This window comes from Pseudorca crassidens, chromosome 2 (genome assembly GCF_039906515.1).
Source record: "Pseudorca crassidens isolate mPseCra1 chromosome 2, mPseCra1.hap1, whole genome shotgun sequence".
NCBI lineage: Eukaryota > Metazoa > Chordata > Mammalia > Artiodactyla > Delphinidae > Pseudorca > Pseudorca crassidens.
The window spans coordinates 176,963,414-176,982,700 of NC_090297.1; the positions used below are offsets into that span (position 1 = coordinate 176,963,414).

Consider the following 19,287-nt stretch of genomic DNA (forward strand, 5'->3'; position numbering starts at 1 on the left):
ACCAGTTAATCACTAAAGGGGTGTTGCCTATGGCTGAAAGTGTACATAATGGCCCATTCCCTGGGACCCTGCCTCCATGCCTGAGCATTAAGCTAAAATATTGGTTGGCCAGAAAGTTCATTCGGGTTTTTCCATAAGATGTTACAACCCAAGATGTTGGCCAACCCCATGCCTTTGTTTAGCTCACGGGAAACAGCCTGACCAGGCCCACCTGTGAATGGCTGCAGGAAAGAAGAACTTCACACAGCCCCTCAGGAATCTGGCCAGAACCAGGAAATATTTGCAGCAACTTTACCTCCTCATCCCCTCTCCCTTTGGCTCTAGAAAAGAAACTAGCATGCAAACCCAGGCAAGATGGTTCTTTGGGACACTAGTCCACCATCTTCTCGATCTGCCGGCTTTCCGAATAAAGTCGCTACTCCTGGCCCTAACGACTCGTCTCTTGATTTACTGGACTGTGGTGCAGTGAGCAGTATGAGCTCGGACTCAGTAAAAAATACGGTCATCGAGTCAAGGATGTAATGAAAACAAAGGCAGATCTACCTCCTCTTTTCTTCCTCACTATGTGAAATATGGTCATTACAGTTTCATCAGCCAAACTTGTGGTAAAAGCATACCCTCTCTTCTTTGAGAAAGGTCTCCCCCCATCACAGGGCGCTGGTACGGTGTGAGCAAAGGACCATGTCAGGCCAGTCAGGGTCTCAACACTTCTAGCAGCAGTGATTTATTCAGAGATAGATGAGCCCAAGACCCCAGTGGGCCAGAGTCCTCCACGTGACTGCTATGTTAGTTCAAATAAGGTGCAATTCTTCTTTGCCTTTGGAGTCACAGTTTTGGGGAAATTTAAATTTAAGGCTGATTACCGGCCATCTCTCCAAGTCACATGGAGGAAACCTCTCTACATGACAACAGAAAGAGGCCAAGGTGCTAACATGAACAGAAACAAACAGAGACAAGAAACCGAGAGAAACCTCTAGTATCATGTAAGCCCTTGTACCCAACTCTACCCAAAGTCAGCTGTATCTCAGAGTTCCCAGGTACGTGAGCAAATATTTCTTTTTGATAAAGTTGACTTGAGAAGAGCTTTCTGTTACTTGCAGCCATGTCCCCTGATTCACCCATCTTCCCAACCAGCTAACATGTCTAGTACGTGAAAGCACAAGTCCTTGAAGAGACCCGTTTCAAGACCTACAGATAAATCAAAGGGGATTGGTTTGTCTCAGGCTTACAGTGAGCTTACACACAGTATATAAAAACAGAAAATCTTACCCTAATCATAAAATCATACCAGGCCAACCAAAGGCGGGGAAAGTGAACCATCCCTGAGGAAGGAAGCAGAAAGGAAGAAACTTACCCTGTCCAGAGCAGCTTCTGTCCCCCTGCCCTGGTGTTACAGGTGAGGCTCCTGGGGAGACACCACCTGTGATAAAGAGAATTCCATCCGATCAGGCCTGGCTTCCTCGCGAGAAGTGTGACTACAGGGGCTGCTCTTTGTTTCAACCTGAGTCTGGGTTATCACTGTTTTAAACTTTGAGAACAGATAAGCCTAAAATCACCTTGTAACAGTTGAAATTTCACATCTGTTTGTATGATGGAATTAGCTTGGGAGTTAGACACCAAGGTCTTTATTTTATTTTTTCCACAGAGTTCCTCAGTGCCTTAGGAGAAGAGGGCAAAACAATACAGAGAACAAAGAACTTAAATGAGCTTCTAAATAGATTTTTTTTTTACTCATCGCATAAGCAATGGTTTGAAGGCTAAGTGTGGGCTCATCTACAAGTGTGGGCTTTTTGACATACAATTCTATGTTTTTTAGTATTTTTCATTCCAAGAGCTTGGTTTTCCAAAGAGAAAAGGACTCAGGTCACATTAATTGTTAACATTGGGAGAACACTTACCATAAGGCAGGTGCTGCTTCTGGTCTGACATAATTTTAGCCTTTTTAATGATCTTACTGTCTTCATATGGCTGATGAGAAATTACAGAGTTTTGATTACTTGTGCAAATTCACACAGCTATGTAACCACAGGCTGTCTCTAATATTGCCCGTTCCTCTACCTTTTCCAGAACCTCTACACTGCCCACCAATCCTGGCTCTCTCTAGGCAGCTCTTTCTGCCCCTCTGTATGTCAGCAATTTTAAATCGTTATTACTCTATGTGAAATCTCTACCCTATGCTTGGCCATTTGTTCTACTCTCTGGGAGATTCCTCAGCTGTATCTTCCATTTCTTTTATAGCATTTTCTAAAATCTTAATAAACATTTTTAATTTTCAAAAGCTCTCTTTTGTTCTATGAATTCCCTTTCCCATAGCATCCTTAATCCCTCCTGTGAGGATACCTATTAGAAGGTATTTTTGTTTCTCTTTTGTTCCTTGCACTATATTCATTCCTTCGGGGACATTTAATGTTCCACTGGTGTTGGAGTGTTACCTCGGATATGCAGTGATCCCTTACGGCTTATATTTGAATATATTTGAATATAAATGGAGCTGGAGATGGAAGGGGAAGGGGATTTGAGGAATGGTTGCTGGATGGAAACCTAAGAATGGATATAAAACACCCTCCTTTCTGACCCTAATGTACCAGCATAGGATGACTTTTTTTTTTTTTTTTTTTTTTTGCGGTACGCGGGCCTTTCACTGTTGTGGCCTCTCCCGTTGCGGAGCACAGGCTCTGGATGCGCAGGCTCAGCGGCACGGCTCACGGGCCCAGCCGCTCCGCGGCATGTGGGATCCTCCCGGACCGCGGCACGAACCCGTGTCCCCTGCATCGGCAGGCGGACTCTCAACCACTGCGCCACCAGGGAAGCCCTAGGAGGACTTCTAAAAAGATGCAGTTGTACTGAAATATGTACAAAGTAACGTTGTCCCTGCTGTTACTTGCCAAGGTACCAGTGATTACCATGAAGCAGTCTGGATGAGGGAACTGATCCTGGGCTCTGAGATCTTCCTTTGTTTGCATTAAGCTGTTCTGTCAAGATTTTGTGTGACTTACGTAATCTTTCTTCCAGGCCCTACCCAGGTGGGTCCTTGCTTCTCAACGTGACCGTGTCATGCCTAGCGTAACTGGAATGATCTTGTGTTCATGACCTGTGCTCTCTTGAGTAACTGCCTTCTCGAGGCACTATTAGCATTCTTCGGTCTGACCACTGTGTTCTCCTGTTTGTTATGACTACGGGAAATGTCTTAAAGCTTCTCTGGCCAGAAAAGACTGTTTCTGCCTGGCGTCCAAAATGCAAATATATCTGACCCTTGTGTGGTGCTATTAAATGTCCTCCAGTCACGGATGCTGTAGAGCATCACTTAGGTGCTGGGGTCCCGCAGAACCAAGGCACTGTTTTCCATGGCTCCAGGCAGTGAGGTCTGCTCATGCTTCACAGCTGAGAGCCTTCCCAGGACCCACCCTCGGCTGAGGAAGCTGTCTTGACGAAGTTCTTGCCCCCCGTCCCCACCCAATCAGCCTGCATCCAATGACTGTCAACATAGGCATGCACAGGTCTGACCCCCTTGCCTTCATTTGGGAGACTGTGAAGGCCACCCCAGCTCCAGAACCCCTGTAGGACGGGCTGAGATGTCAGTGGCAGTCACGTGACGGATCAGCTTCTCCCTCTGCCTAAAGCTGCCTTCCTTCCTCCCTTTCTTACAAACCTTCTGCAAGTAGCCATCCATCTGAGTCTGTTCCAGGGAACCCAAACTAATGACTAACATCATTAAGGTTTAATAATCACTTAATTTCCAGTATCTTATGGGTTATATTAGATCTATTCAAATGTGGAAATAGAAATTAATCATTGATTCTGCCATGAAGAGGCAATTGTCTAATTCACAATTATTTAAATCTTCCTCCAAAGTACTGGCCATTTTACATTTAGTAATTTGTATTTACTGATGCATAGCTCTTTTAATAATGAGTTTATAGGGAAACTAGCAGTTAGATGAAAAAAAGTACACTACCTGATTCAAGTTTTATTCAGTTCTGATTATTTCATTTGTTCTAATTTTAGGACAAAGCATTTCTAGATAATTTGAAAAACACTGTCTGTAACTCATGTTTGTTTTTAGTTTCAAAACTTTAGGTCCAGTGTTAAATATGAAGGCTTTTTAAAAAATCTCAAGAAAAGCTTCAAGTGCACCTATGGTTTTGTCTATCCAGCATTCCTTCCTTTGGGGATACTCCCCATTCCTATAGCTTGTGGTCTCAGTGGGCTGTCAGTCATGATGCTGCCCTATCCCCAGACATGAGCAGTGATCCAGACTGGGTAATAAGCATACTCCATAGCCCCAGATAAAACTATAATCAAAAAGATACATGCACCCCTATGTTCATAGCAGCACTATTCACAATAGCCAAGACGTGGAAACACCTAAATCTCCATTGACAGATGAATGGATAAAGCAGATGTGGTACACATACACAATGTAATACCACTCAGCCATAAAAAAGAATGAAATAATGCCATTTGCAGCAACATGGATGAACCTAGAGATTATCATACTAAGTGAAATTAAGTCAGAAAGAGAAAGACAAATGCCATATAATATCACTTATATGTGGAATCTAAAATATGACACGAATGAACTCATCTATGAAACAGACTCACAGACAGAAAGAACAGACTTGTCGGGGCTTCCCTTGTGGCGCAGTGGTTAAGAATCTGCCTGCCAATGCAGGGGACACGGGTTCAAGCCTTGGTCCGGGAAGACCCCACATGCTGTGGAGCAACTAAGCCCGTGTGCCACAACTACTGAGCCTGCACTCTAGAGCCCATGAGCCACAACTACTGAGCCTACATGCCACAACTACTGAAGCCCACGCGCCTAGAGCCCATCATGTTCTGTAACAAGAGAAGCCACCGCGATGAGAAGCCTGTGCACTGCAACAAAGACCCAATGCAGCCAAAAATAAATAAATAAAGTAAATAAATTTTTAAAAAAAAGAATAGACTTGTGGTTGTCCAGTGGGAGGGTGGGTGGGAGAGGGATGGATTTGGAGGTTGGGGTTAGCAGATGCAAACTATTATATATAGGGTGGACAAACAACAAGGTCCTACTGTATAGCACAGGGAACTATATTCAATATCCTGTGATAAATCATAATGGAAAAGAATATATATATATATGCTGTACTGTGCTGTACAGTGCTGTTCACTGTGCTGTACACCAGAAACTAACACAACATTGTAAATCAATTATACTTGAATAAAATAAATTTTAAAAAAAGAGTACTCCATCTCCTTGGCACAGTGACTGGGACAGAGGTAAGGTTATGGCCCAAATAAGGATAACAAGATTCTTCCCTGGGATTTATATACATGTGCTGGGGGAAAAAAAGGATATACCCTTGGAGCTTCTTGGAGCTTCCTCTAGCCATTTTTCTTCTGTGTGCTAAGATCTTATGAACAGAATGAAGCCAACACTAAGAAGGAAGCAAAGCTGAAAAATGATATAAGTTGAGTCTCTGGTTGCAGTCAGGGGGTCCAGCCTGCCTTCTGGACTTCCCACATATATAAACCAATAAATTCTAATTTACATGACTAGCGTGAGTCGGGTTTCTGTCACTCAAAAAGACACCTAACACAAAGTTTTACGTCACCATCTTACACCCAAAATCATCCCTCTGAGGAGACTGAGGTACAAAACTTCCAGATGCAAAATAAAGGAGTCACTGGTATGAAATGTACGGTGTGGGAAATATAGTCAATAATTATGTAATATCTTTGTGACAGATGATAACTAGACTTATCGTGGTGATCAGTTTGAAATGTATAAAAATATCGAATCACTATGTTGTGTACCAGGAACTAACAGTTAGCTGTGGGTCAATTTTACTTCAAAACCAAACAAAACAAACTCATTAAAAAAAGAGATCAGGGCTTCCCTGGTGGTGCAGTGGTTGAGAGTCCGCCTGCCGATGCAGGGGACACGGGTTCGTGCCCCGGTCCGGGAAGATCCCACGTGCCGCGGAGCGGCTGTGCCCGTGAGCCATGGCCGCTGAGCCTGCGTGTCCGGAGCCTGTGGCTCCGCAACGGGAGAGGCCACAACAGTGAGAGGCCCGCGTACCGCAAAAACAAAAAACAAAAAACAAAAAAAGAGATCAGATCTGTGGTCACCAGAGGAGGGAGGGGAGGAGAGGGGAATTGGATGAAGGTGGTCAAAAGGTACAAACTTCCAGTTACAAGATAAGTTAAGTACTAGGGATGTAATGTACAGCATATAAATGTAATGAACACAGCTGTATGTTATACATCAAAGTTGCTAGGAAAGTCTAAGAGTTCTCATTACGCAGAAAAATTTTTTTTCTATTTCTTTAATTTTGCATGTATACGTACGAGATGATAATGGATGTTCACTAAACTTACGATAATCATTTCATGATGTGTGCAAATCAAATCATTATGCTGCGCACCTTAAATTTACCCAGTGCTCTATGTCAATTGCATCTCAATAAAGCTGGAAGAGAAGATTTTTTTCTAATTAAAAATTAAATCTTCCCTCTAGAGACTCAATTTCCAACATCTTTTTTCTAAGGCTACTGTATTCCATACGCAATTAGACTTTATGCAATCATTTTCCCACCCTCCTCTAGCTGTTTTCCTTATGTGGCCATAGCATCTGATATTTTTAGTCAGCCAGTGCTTAAATTTATTCATAAAGCACTACTTTCTAATTCTGCAGCAAATATTTCCCACTTTCTGAAATAGAACGGTTTCTATTTAAGGGACCGAAGTCCTGGTGTGCTACGTTTTCTTTGACACTAATTTGTCTGTGTGAAGATGAGTCTGAGGATCCTGAAGCTGCAACCAAAGCACCACGGTTTCCCTGATGGCAATTTTCTCAAACTGCTGACATATTGCTTAGGAGAAAATAGCCCCTGTAGTGCTAAATTTGCAAACCTAAATCTGTTGAGGCCGCAGATATCACATGCTTCGTTAAAACAGTGAAGCCAGTCATGGGACAATTAACTGTGGAAACCTGCCGCTCAAATGCCTAATAAAGAAGCATCCCAAAGACTCCACAGGGCTGGCTTTTTATGCCACCTTAAATACGTTCCAAGAATCACAGTGACAAGATTAGCTCCTCAACAAATGATTTCTGCAGCTCTAGAGTAAAACTGTTCTGTACACGAAAAGCCCATGACTTGGGTTAGGAGTTTAATTTGATGTTCAACCCATTTGTTAATTGCTGACATTTACACAGGTGCTCAAGAGGCGTGAACATAGAGGCTAAAATAGAACCCCAAGCTGAACACACACAGTCGGTGCCTCCTTGGTCACTAGGGAAGCTTTACAGCTTATATAAAGCATGATTTGTACCCTATTTGCATAAGCAATTCTCGGTCTCAGAAACACAGGATGTTAGAATCAGGAAGCACATAATAGATCATATAGTGTAATTCCTTGAAATTGAGGCTCCCAGGAGATAAGACAATTCACCTAAGATTTCACAGCTAGTGGTTGACACAGCCGGGAACAGAATCCAGTTTCCTTGCAATCAGTCTGGAGCCACCTCCTTACTTCCCTCCTGTAAACTGTTCCCTCCCCATAACCCATAGGTTTGCTGCAACCTCTAGCTGTGGCTTGGTGGCAAAAGCACTAGATTTAGGGTTACAGGACCCAGATTTAGGTCCTGGCCTTGACACTTTCAACATTTGTGACCTTGGTCAAATCACGTTAACTTTGCTGGGCTCCATCTTTTGCATCTTCATCTTTTCGTCTATCTCACGGGGCTGTTATTACAACTAAATAAGTGACACATAAAGCACTTGGAAAATTATAAATCAGTTTGCAGATGCAAAATATAATGATTATAACCACACGGTAATAGTGGTTAAAAGAAAAACACAGATAATAGGGATCATCGGTAACTATTCAGGACCTTTCTCGGCAGAGCACTGAGCTCATTTTTCTCCAGGGTTTCCTCCTAGAGAGAGAATACATATCTCGAAGGGGCTGACATTCCAAAGGACAACAAAAGAACAAATAGATGATTTCTGGAGGTTACATCGTTAAGTCAGAGTATTTTGCCTATTAAACAAAGATGTGGTAAATTTGGGAGAGTGTGTTATTTAAGATGCCTTGAACCTTGAGGACCAGGAAGGCCTGACTCAGAGAAACAGTGGAAGTCGGGCAGCCCCAGCAGTGGTTTATATGAGTCCCAGCTAAGCTTCTCTGCAGTTCCCTTGGTTTCACCCTTCTCCATATACTGGCTTCTTTAGCCAGTATAGCTGCAGCCTTTCCAGGCATCACAGCCCCACAGCGTAAAGCTCAGAGGTTAAGAACCTCTGCATCTTCAGCGTCTCCTACTTAAAACTGAAGAAATCTTGCCAGAAGATCCCAGCAGCCCTCTCCTCATACCTCTCTGGCCTGAAATGGATACCATGGAACTACGGAGAATGGTTTAAGATAATCAGGATACATTTGCCTGAGTTGGGGATGGAGCCAGACTTTTCTAATGCTTAGGTTTTATCGTGGAGGGGTGAAAGCTTGAGGAAAATTAAGGAGAGACTCAGAGGATTCTGATGCCATAGCTTTCTCACTGTTCTGTGTCTTTGTCACTAGTCTTGCCTCCCAGGAGCAGCAATCAATAGAGGTAATGGCCCTGGGGGAGGTAGAGAGGAAGCTGTTTATCGATACCAGTTCAATCTCCAGCTTGTCAGTTCTAGAGCAGTGGGGAGTACCTACAAATTAAAGCTGCTGGAGTTCTGTCAGCATTCTGTTTCTTTGTTACCTTCTGTTGTGCTATTCCAATGAGAAGCCAAGCTGGGAAACAGAAGGGCAAGTTATACATAGTTAGGACAAACTGAATGGAGAAAACCGATTTCAGGAATCTAGAAAGAAAAGAAGCATCAGTTTGGAAGACTGAGGAGAATAATTACCTGAGAGAGAGAGAAACTGGTTATCAGATGGACCCCAAAGGACATAGGAAATGGGGCTGAACACAGGAGGAAGGTCAAGCAAAAAATGGGCAAGGTTGGCAGGACAGTCCAACTGGAGAATGAAATACATTCACGTTCAAAACAAGTTTAAAGAAACACACTTGAGAGCCAGATTTGGCCCCTGGGCTGCAATCTGTGACTATTAACAGAGTAGCTGAGGAGAGTCACTAGAGGCTATCTAATGTCTAGTCAAATGGAGTCAAATGGAGAGACATTTGAAGAAGTTTAACCTTCACTGCAGCACTATTTACTGTAGCCAGGACATGGAAACAACCTAAATGTCCATCGACAGATGAATGGATAAAGAAGATGTGGTACATATATACAATGGAATATTACTTAGCCATAAAAAGGAACAACATTGGGTCATTTGTAGAGATGTGGATGGACCTAGAGACTGTCATACGGAGTGAAGTAAGTGAGAAAGAGAAAAACAATTATCATGTATTAACACATATATGTGGAATCTAGAAAAATGGTATAGATGATCTTATCTGCAAAGCAGAAATAGAGACACAGACATAGAGAACAAACGTATGGATACCAAGGGGGAAAGGGGGGTAGGATGAATTGGGAGATGGGGATTGACACATATACACTATTGATACTAAGTATAAAATAGATAACTAATGAGAACCTACTGTAAAGCACAGAGAACTCTACTCACTGCTCTGTGGTGACCTAAATGGGAAGGAAATCCAAAAAAGGGGGGATGTATATATACGTATAGCTGATTCACTTTGCTGTACGCCTGAAACTAACACAACACTACAAAGCAACTATACTCCAATAAAAAAAATTTTAAATATAAAGTTTAATTATTTTTTTCTAAAGATTTTTTACTTTAAAAAAGAAAATATAATAAAATTTTCCATATATTTAAAATGAATTCTATTTGGTTCTATTTCATTTGTATGGATCATTCCACATATAATATCAAACATAAAAAGTTTCCTAGGGGCTTCCCTGGTGGCGCAGCGGTTGAGGGTCCGCCTGCCGATGCAGGGGACACGGGTTCGTGCCCCGGTCCGGGAAGATCCCACATGCCGCGGAGCGGCTGTGCCCGTGAGCCATGGCTGCTGAGCCTGCGCGTCCGGAGCCTGTGCTCCGCAACGGGAGAGACCACAACAGTCAGAGGCCCGCGTACTGCAAAAAAAAAATAATAATAATTCAGCGTCCATAAATGCATGGAGACAGGGCAAATGTACTTGAATCTATTTTTGGCTGGTGAACACTCACCATTTTTGGCGGACTGAACAGTCATGTGCATGCAATCTCAGCTCAATGCAAACACCAGCAATAGCTCTGATTTGTTTCTATGGTTTCAAATCACTGCAGACGACACCTGTGATGCAGCTTACAGTTATGCCTCCTGCGAGAACTCTGGTTACAACACCGTACTTTTCCAGCTCCCTTCAAGAAATCCTATCACAAAACCAGAAATTCTGATTTCCTGAGCTTTTAAATCACTGCTTGAAAACCCTCCAAGTGTTTGATATTTCTTTGATGATGGTCTAAAGAAAAAAAGAGTTTGGGTTGGGGTAATGAAGTATTTACATGCCAAAGAGGAGAAATGTGAGTTCTGAGTTTTCAGAATAAAGCACTAGGCCTCCTCTTTCATTATCTGGCTGATTCTCTTGATGCAATACTTATCAGCACCGATATTTAATGAGGTCCCAATAAGCCTGCTCCAATCTTTTGTTTGGATGGTATTTTGCTAGGTAATCATTCACTTTGGTCAGTTGAAAATATTTAAATGGCACACTAGATATGTTAAATAAATTAGGCTGCACCTAAGAAATGTAAGGAGTGATCATTAAAGTTAGATGTATTCATTACCGTAAGGGTAGCAAGAAAGAAAAGAATTTCCGAGTTCTAGACCCAGCAGTTCCTGACACAGTAAATTTGTGGGAGACATTTGCTGAATGCATACACTGCAAAAATATACGCTGTATTCTATAGGGCTTTGACTAGAAACTCCTTCTGTGGTGGGTTGAATAACGTCCCCGCAGAACTCACGTCCCCCCTATGGTAGTGGCAATAAACAGAAGTAGATGGACTGACGTGATGTTAAAAAAGACATATTTTTCAGAAAGACAGGGTCATAAGGGAAATGGAAGAATTGAATTTCACTCCCTAATTCTGATTTGGGATCCTGGGTAAATGGTAGTACCACTCTGATATGAGAAAAGGTGAGCAGTAAGGTGAAGGATGAGAGAGATGAGATGACCTAAGTTCAAGATACACTGAGTGTCACAATTAGGACTGCATTCAACCAAGTACAAGAAGCTCTACTGTGGTGGCTAATTCTTATTTACTCACACAATAAAAACCTGGGGGCAGAGAGTACAGGCTGGATTCTGTGTCTAAACAATGCCATCAGGGACCCACTTCCTTCTGTCTTCCTGTTCTCCACCCTTCCTGCATGGTTTTCATTCCCTGTGATCCCAAATGACTTCTGTGCCTTCAGAGTTCTAGGCAGGGGAAAGAAGTAAGGGGGAGAAGTGGAACCAGGACACTCCCAAATATGCGACATTTATAGAACTTTTAACATGGCCACACCCTTAACGGTAAAGGAGGCTTGAAAACTGAGTTTTAAATCTCTTACAATCAATACAGAAGAAACAGGAATGAGTTAAATGGACAAACTGCAGTCTCTGACACACTGAGATTGGAATGTCTGTGCAACATCCATTTGGAGATCAAGAGTCTGAAGAGATGAGTATATAGATGGCAATCAAACCCTTAGGAGTGAATGAGATAGATCACTCATGAAAAGTGGGTACAGTGAAGACCAGGACAGAACTGTGGAGAAAGGAACATACACGCACACAAGAAAAAGAAGACACTGTGAAAGAAACTGAGGAAGAGAAAATAAAGGTAAGAAAAAACAGGAAAGTTGATACCAAGGAAAATAAATAGGCATCAATCAGCATGGCATTATATGGGGAAATATAAGCGGTTCAGTATTGCTGGAATGTAAATAACAGAGGGTCTTATGGGACTACAGTGCTGTCAAAGGAGATAGGGCAGATCATTATAAGTCTCATAATGTGTGCTACCCCAGAAATACAAAGGATCATAATAGGATACTATGAACAATTATATGCCAACAAATTGAGCAACTGGAAGAAATGGATAAATTCCTAGAAACTTTCCATGAAGACTGAACCATGAAGCAATAAAAAATCTGAACAGACAGATTATTAGTATGGAGATTGAATCAGTAATCAAAAACCTCCCAACAAACCAAAGTCCAGAACCAGATGACTTCACTGGTGAATTCTATCAAACATTCAAAGAGGAATTAATATCAATCCTTGTCAAACTCTTCCAAAATACAGAAGAGGAGGGAACACTTCCGAACTCATTTTATGAGGCAAACATTACCAAAACAAGACAAGGACACTACAAGAAAAGAAAATTACAGGCCAATATTCCTGATGAACATAGATGCAAAAATCCTCAATCATACATTAGCAAACTGAATTCAACAATACATTAAAAGGATCATACACCATGATTAAGTGGAATTTATTCCAGGGATGTAAGCATGGTTCAACATCCACAAATCAATCAATGTGATACACCACTATAAAAAAGTGAAGAATAAAAATCATATGATCATCTCAACAGATACAGAAGAAGCATTCAATAAAATCAGCAACCATTTATGATTTTGAATAAACTCAACAAAGTGGGTATAGAGGGAATGTACCTCAACATAACAGGCCATATATGACAAGCCCAGAGCTAACATCATACTAACAGTGAAAAGCTTTTCCTCTAAGAGCTTTTCTTCTAAGAACAGGAACCAGAGAAAGACGCCCACTCTCATCATTCTTATTCAGCATAGTACTGGGAGTCCTAGCAGCACATTAAAGCAAGAAAAAGAAAAAAAAAAGGCATCCAAATTGGAAAGGAAGAAGTAAAACTGTCATTATTTGCAGATGACGTGATATTATATGTAGAAAACCCTAATGACTCCACCAAAAGAAAAAAAAAAGACAAAACTGTTAGAACTAATGAAAAAATTTAGTAAAGTTGCAGGATTCAAAATCAGTATACAGAAATCTCTTGCATTTATATACACTAACAATGAACTACCACAGAGAGAAATTAAGAAAATAATCCCATTTACAACTGCATCTAAAATAATAAAATACCTAGGAGTAAAGTTAACCAAGGAGATGAAAGACCTGTACACTGAATACTATGAGACATTCATGAAAGAAACTGAAGAAGACACAAATAAATGGAAAGATATTCCATGCTTATGGATCAGAAGAATTAATATTGTTAAAGTGTCCATATTACCCAAAGCCATCTACAGATTCAATACAATCCCTATCAAAATTCCAATGGCATTTTCCACAAACAATCCTAAAATTTGTTTGGAAACACAAAAGATCCCAAATAGCCAAAGCAATTTTGAGAAAGAAGAACAAAGCTGGAGGCATCAAACTCTCTGATTTCAAACTATATTTACAAAGCTACAGTAATCAAAACAGTATGTTATTAGCATAAAAACAGACACATAGATTAGCGGAACAGATTACAGAGCCCAGAAATACACCCACATATATATAGTCAATTAATTTATGACAAAGGAACCAAGAATATACAATGGTGCAAGGGCAGTCTCTTCAATAAATGTCGTTGGGAAAAACTGGATACCCACATACAAAAGAAGGAAACTAGAGCACTACTTTTGGGTTCATACACAAAAATGAACACAAAACGAATTAAAGACTTGAATGTAAGATCTGAAACCATAAAACTCCTAGAAGAAAAAATAAGCAGTAAGCTCTTTGACCAGTCTTGGTGATGATTTTTTGGATTTGACCCCAAAAGCAAAGGCAACAAACACAAAAATAAACAAGTGGGACTACCTTGAACTAAAAATCTTCTCCACAGAAAAGGAAACCATCAACACAATGAAAAGGCCACCTACCCAATGGGAGAAAATATTTTCATATGATATGTCTGATAAGGGTTAATATCCAAAATATTCAAGAACTCATACAACTCAACAGTAAAAAAAAAAAAAAAAAAATCTGATTTAAAAATCGGCCAAGGAACTAAAGAGACATTTTTCCAAAGACATACAGATGACAAACAGGTACGTGAAAAGATACTCAACACCACTAATCATCAAGGGAATGCAAATCAAAACCACAGTGACAATTTATCTCACACCTGTCAGAATGGCTATTATCAAAAAGACAAGAAATAACAAGTTGTGGTGATAATGTAGAGAAAAGAGAACCCTTGCCACTGTTGGTGGGACTGTAAATTGGTGCGACCACTATGGCAAACAGTATGGAGATCCCTCAAAAAACTAAAAATAGAACTACCGTTTGATCCAGCAATTCCACTTCTGGCTATTTATCCAAAGGAAATGAAGTCACTATCTTGAAAAGACTCTTGCACCTCCATGCGTATTGCAGCATTATTTACCATAGTGAAGACATGGAAGCAACCTAAGCGTCCATAGATGAATGAATGGATAAAGAAAATGTGGGATATGTGCAATGGAATATTATTCAGTTATAAAAAAGAAAGAAATGTGGCCAATTGCCATATTCATGGGCCTAGAGAATACTATGCTAAGTGAAATAAAGTCAAACAGAGAAAGATGAGTACCATATGATTTCACTTAGATGTGGGATCTTAAAAAAACTGAATTTACAGACACAGAGAATAAATTGGTGGTTATCAGAGGCAGGGAGTGGGGGATGAGCAAAATGGGTGGTGGTGTTCAAAAGGTACAAACTTCCAATTATAAGATAAATTAATCATGAGGCTGTAATGCACAGCATGGTGACCATAGTTAACAATGCTTAATTTTAGGGACTTCCCTGGTGGCGCAGTGGTTAAGAATCCACCTGCCAATGCAGAGGACACGGGTTCGAGCCCTGGTCCAGGAAGATCCCACATGCTGTAGAGCAACTAAGCCCATGCACCACAACTATTGAGCCTGTGCTCTAGAGCCCGCCAGCCACAGCTACTGAGCCCGCATGCCACAACTATTGAAGCCCACGCACCTAGAACCCGTGCTCTGCAGCAAGAGAAGCCACCGCAATGAGAAGTCCGCACACCACAACAAAGAGTAGCCCCCGCTCACCACAACTAGAGAAAGCCCGCGTGCAGCAATGAAGACCCAACGCAGCCAAAAATAAATAAATTTTTAAAACAAACAAACAAAGAACCCCAAATACTCTATTTTATATTTGAAAGTTGTTACAAGAGTAGATCTTAAAAGTTCTCATCACAAGAAAATAAAACTTGTAATTATGTGTGGCGATGGATGTTAACTACATTTACTGTGGTAATCATTTCACAATACATACACATATCAAATAATTAAATAGTATGCTTAAAACCAATACAATGTTATATATCAATGATATCTCAGTTTTTTTAAACTAGGAAAAAAGTAAAAATAAGTGAATTTAGAGATCATTAGTTAACAATTTTTTTGTACAGGTGGGGAACTCAAGTCCCAGAGAATTAAGGCAGTTGTCCAATTCCACACTGCTGTTGGTGGCAGATTCACGAGTAGACACGCAGGTATGTAAGTTTCACTTTATGGCTCTTTCCATCAAACTGCATTGGACAATATAATCCCTGTCTTGAAGGAGCATGTCTGGTAGGCAGACCAGATAAACTCACAGTCCTTAAATAATCAGAGAACAATTCTAAGGATATATATAATTAAATCAAGGGCATGGATCACCCTCAGACTAGTTAACTGGTACTTGAGTAGCTAGTTGAATTATTAAATTCTGATGAAAACAGTTACTGATTCTTCTGAATCTAACTGAATAACTGAATAAAATAATGGTGAGTCTTATTGTTACAGATTATACTACAAATTATCCCTAATTTGTTTCTAAATTATGTAATCATGAAACTGCATCTCCCTAGGGGTAGCAAAGTTGAACCAAAGGTTAAAGACACACTCTTGAGTCGGTAGAAATCTGAACCTGGCCTGTGATATTATATTTGCTCTGCTCAATCCCAGTAACTTAAATATCTTAAGTCTTCTTTATATTACATTAATCAAATAAATGGGAGAAAAAAACCAAGATAGATTATTTGGCCTTAGCCCAAAAATAAAAAAAGGCTACTTATCAAATTAATAGAAAAATGAAGTTCTTTTTTCTAAATATCATAAAGAAAATGTCAACTTGAGATAAAACATTATTTTCAAGACTTCTCTAAATGCAAGTGCCATAATTAATCCTCCATTTCAAAATGTTTTAAGTTATCTCATGTTACTGGAGAAGCAACAGTAAATTAAGTTTGTGGCTTAAACCTCTCAGATTTGTATACAGGTTTCCAAATGCTTTCTAATTACTTATAGTCAATTGGCTTCGTTGCATTTAATTCATTTTTACAAACATTGTGTGAAACCTGACGGGTCACAAATATGAATAAGACAGGGGCTTCACCCTCATGTTTTAATCAGGAAGTCAAATATTATTTAAATGAAATAACACTGACTGAGAACCTTCTGAATACCTTTCAGGCACTACCATATAATTTCATAATATTCTTTCAACATATTTGACAGAGGAAGGAAAATGAAGCCCAGAGAGATGAACATGGCTGTGCAGAGGCACAGAGGTAGCAGCAGTAGGGCTGAGATTATTTTTTTTTTTTGGTGACAAATCTTTTATTATAAATACACACACACATGCATATACCAATATACAGACACACATAATATATTTAGCGGAAGAAAAGTAACCAGAACACCATTCATTAGTACAGGCAAATTTTTAAAATGCTGGGCATGAGAAGGCTTTCAAGGAAAAATCTAACTTGAGAAGGGGGATGGAAGGCTTTATAAGGTTTACCAAGAGAGGATCAGGTGAAGTTCAGCTAACTTCAGAGGAAAGTTAGTCAAGGACATCTACAGGGATGAGGGCATACAAACTCCACCATGGAGAAGTCCCTGAGTCCTGCAGGGTTTCTCAGTTTCAAAAAAAAGAATAATAAAAATAAAGGAATAGTAGGGCTGAGATTTGAAACCTGTTTTTCCTTTTTCCAGGTTCAGTTACTCTTTACAACACCACATTTACCTTCAAAGAAGAATGAGAGAGAGAGACACAGAGAGAGTCAGCTTTGTAGACTGAGAGAAGGAAGAATATAAATTAGGCCCAGAGAATAAAGTGTTAACTGGAAATCCCACCTGGCAGAGCTCCTGTGGGAAACAAGCAAAAGGTGAAGCACTTGCCATCTCAGGCCAGGTATCCTGGTGGGAAGGGGAGGAGAGTGTGGGATAGAATTCCTGCCAACCTGGAGAATCCAGGGTGTGACTTTAACAGTGCAGTGCGGCGTGCAGGTAGGAAGAAAGGATTCCATGTGAAATGGGATTTACAGAGAACCTGCCTGTGAATGAGACCCTGAGGATTAGGATAATTTTGGTAAAGTAAAGAAGGGAAGAAAGGGAATTGGAGATGGATCCCAGGAACATACCTTTTTTAACAAACGTTCCCCACTGAATCTAGTGTACACTAAAATCTGAGAACTATTCATTTAGATATTTGGCAAATATATCACTGTAATAAATTACAACATCTAATTCGATGGGAAAAGATCATTAAAACGAAAGAGCTCATTTTTGCCCTAAGGCCAAATATTAAAAATTTCAGAGGTTTGCAATATATATATATATATATTTTTTTTTTTGCATATATATACATACACCTAGAGAGAGGACATTTTAGTTAGGACTGAAGTTTTGATATAAGTACTTCAGTTGCTGGTCCCAACTGAAATTTATTTATAGAATATCTGATCCTAAAAGGACTGTGTTAAAAGACTGACAGTGATAAATTAGGTATTTTCTCTGTTATTAAATATGTCATGATCTATTAAGAGAGAAAGACACGTAAGCAATTGTTGGCTCGCAGGGTGATAAGTGCCATACATGTGATGCATGCACAGTGTGGAACAATGGAATTAGAATCAGCTCTTCTTAGTTCACGGTGGGGAAGGGACAGGATTCAAGAAAGATGTCCTCGGAAGACAGACTTGAGCTGTGCTTTGAATGATGAGAAGGCATTTATCAATACCAAGCAAATAAAGGTGGGAGTTTATAACTTCAAAAACCAACAGAAAGAGAAAAATGACTGAAAAAATAAATGACTAAAAAAACAACAAATGAAAAGAAGGCAAGAAAAAAAAGACAAAGAAATATATCAAACAGATGGGACAGGTAGAAAACACAAAGTAAAATGGTAGATTTAAGATCCATCATATCAGCAATTATATTAAATGTAAATGTATTAAATGCTCCAAGTAGAAGTCAAATACTGAGACCCTAGATTTAACTTTTGCTATGTGTTGCTAATAAGAGACTTCCAAAACATAAGTGTACAGAGGACTGAAAATTTAAAAGTGGGAAAAATTCAAATAATAACTAAAATAATGTTGTAATAATTATACCAAAAGCAAGATAAATACATTACTGAAGATAAAGAGGGTTTCCTCATTATGATAAAAAGATTTAATACTCTGGAGATTAACAATTCTAAATTTATATGTGCTTAATAACATGCTTCAAGAGAATATATACAGTATTATTCTATTTATGTAGAGTTAAAACGGGCAACATTGTACTATATTCTTTAAAGATGCATACATAGTTTGTAAAACCATGTTGAACAAAGCAAGAAAGACATTACCACAAACACCACGATAATGGTTGCTTCCAGGAGAGAGGAAGGGTAGTATAGTTAGTAAGGAATATCCAGGAGTCTTCAGCAGGGCTGGGAAAGTTCTATCTTTTGACGGGGTGTGTCTCCAGAGGTGTCTGCTTTTAAATTGTTCACTATGCTGTACATTTATGATTTGTGCACTTCCCTGGCATATTATATTTAACATACTTTAATTTAAAAAAATTTTTTAAAGACCTGGAATTGCCCCATAGGTATTTAATATACAGATGAGAGCTTCAGAGGGGAAGCTTGGGTTGGAGAAGCCAATACAAGGGTTGTCTTCTGAAGGCAGCAGCAGAGCCGTGAGTGTGACATTTCACAGAGAACATATGGAGTGGAAGTGAGCTCTCCAGACAGAGGCTTAGGGAAAACAAACATTTACAAAACAGAAACAGACTCACAGATTTAGAGAACAAATTTATGGTTACCAGCGGGGAAGGGTGGGGGGAAGGAATAGTTAGGAAGTTTGGGATCGGTGTGTACACACTGCTATATTTAAAATGGATAACCAACAAGGACCTACTGTAGAGCACAGGGAACTCTGCTCAAAGTTATGTGGCAGCCTGGATGGGAGGGGAGTTTGGGGAAGAATGGATATATGTATATGTATGGCTGAGTCG

At 40.0% G+C, this 19,287-nt stretch overlaps 1 pseudogene; it reads left to right on the plus strand.

The window, feature by feature from the left end:
- The first annotated feature begins 354 nt into the window (after nt 1–354).
- LOC137209765 (ferritin light chain pseudogene) overlaps nt 355–19,287 on the plus strand; it is a 48,980-nt pseudogene continuing 30,047 nt past the window's right edge.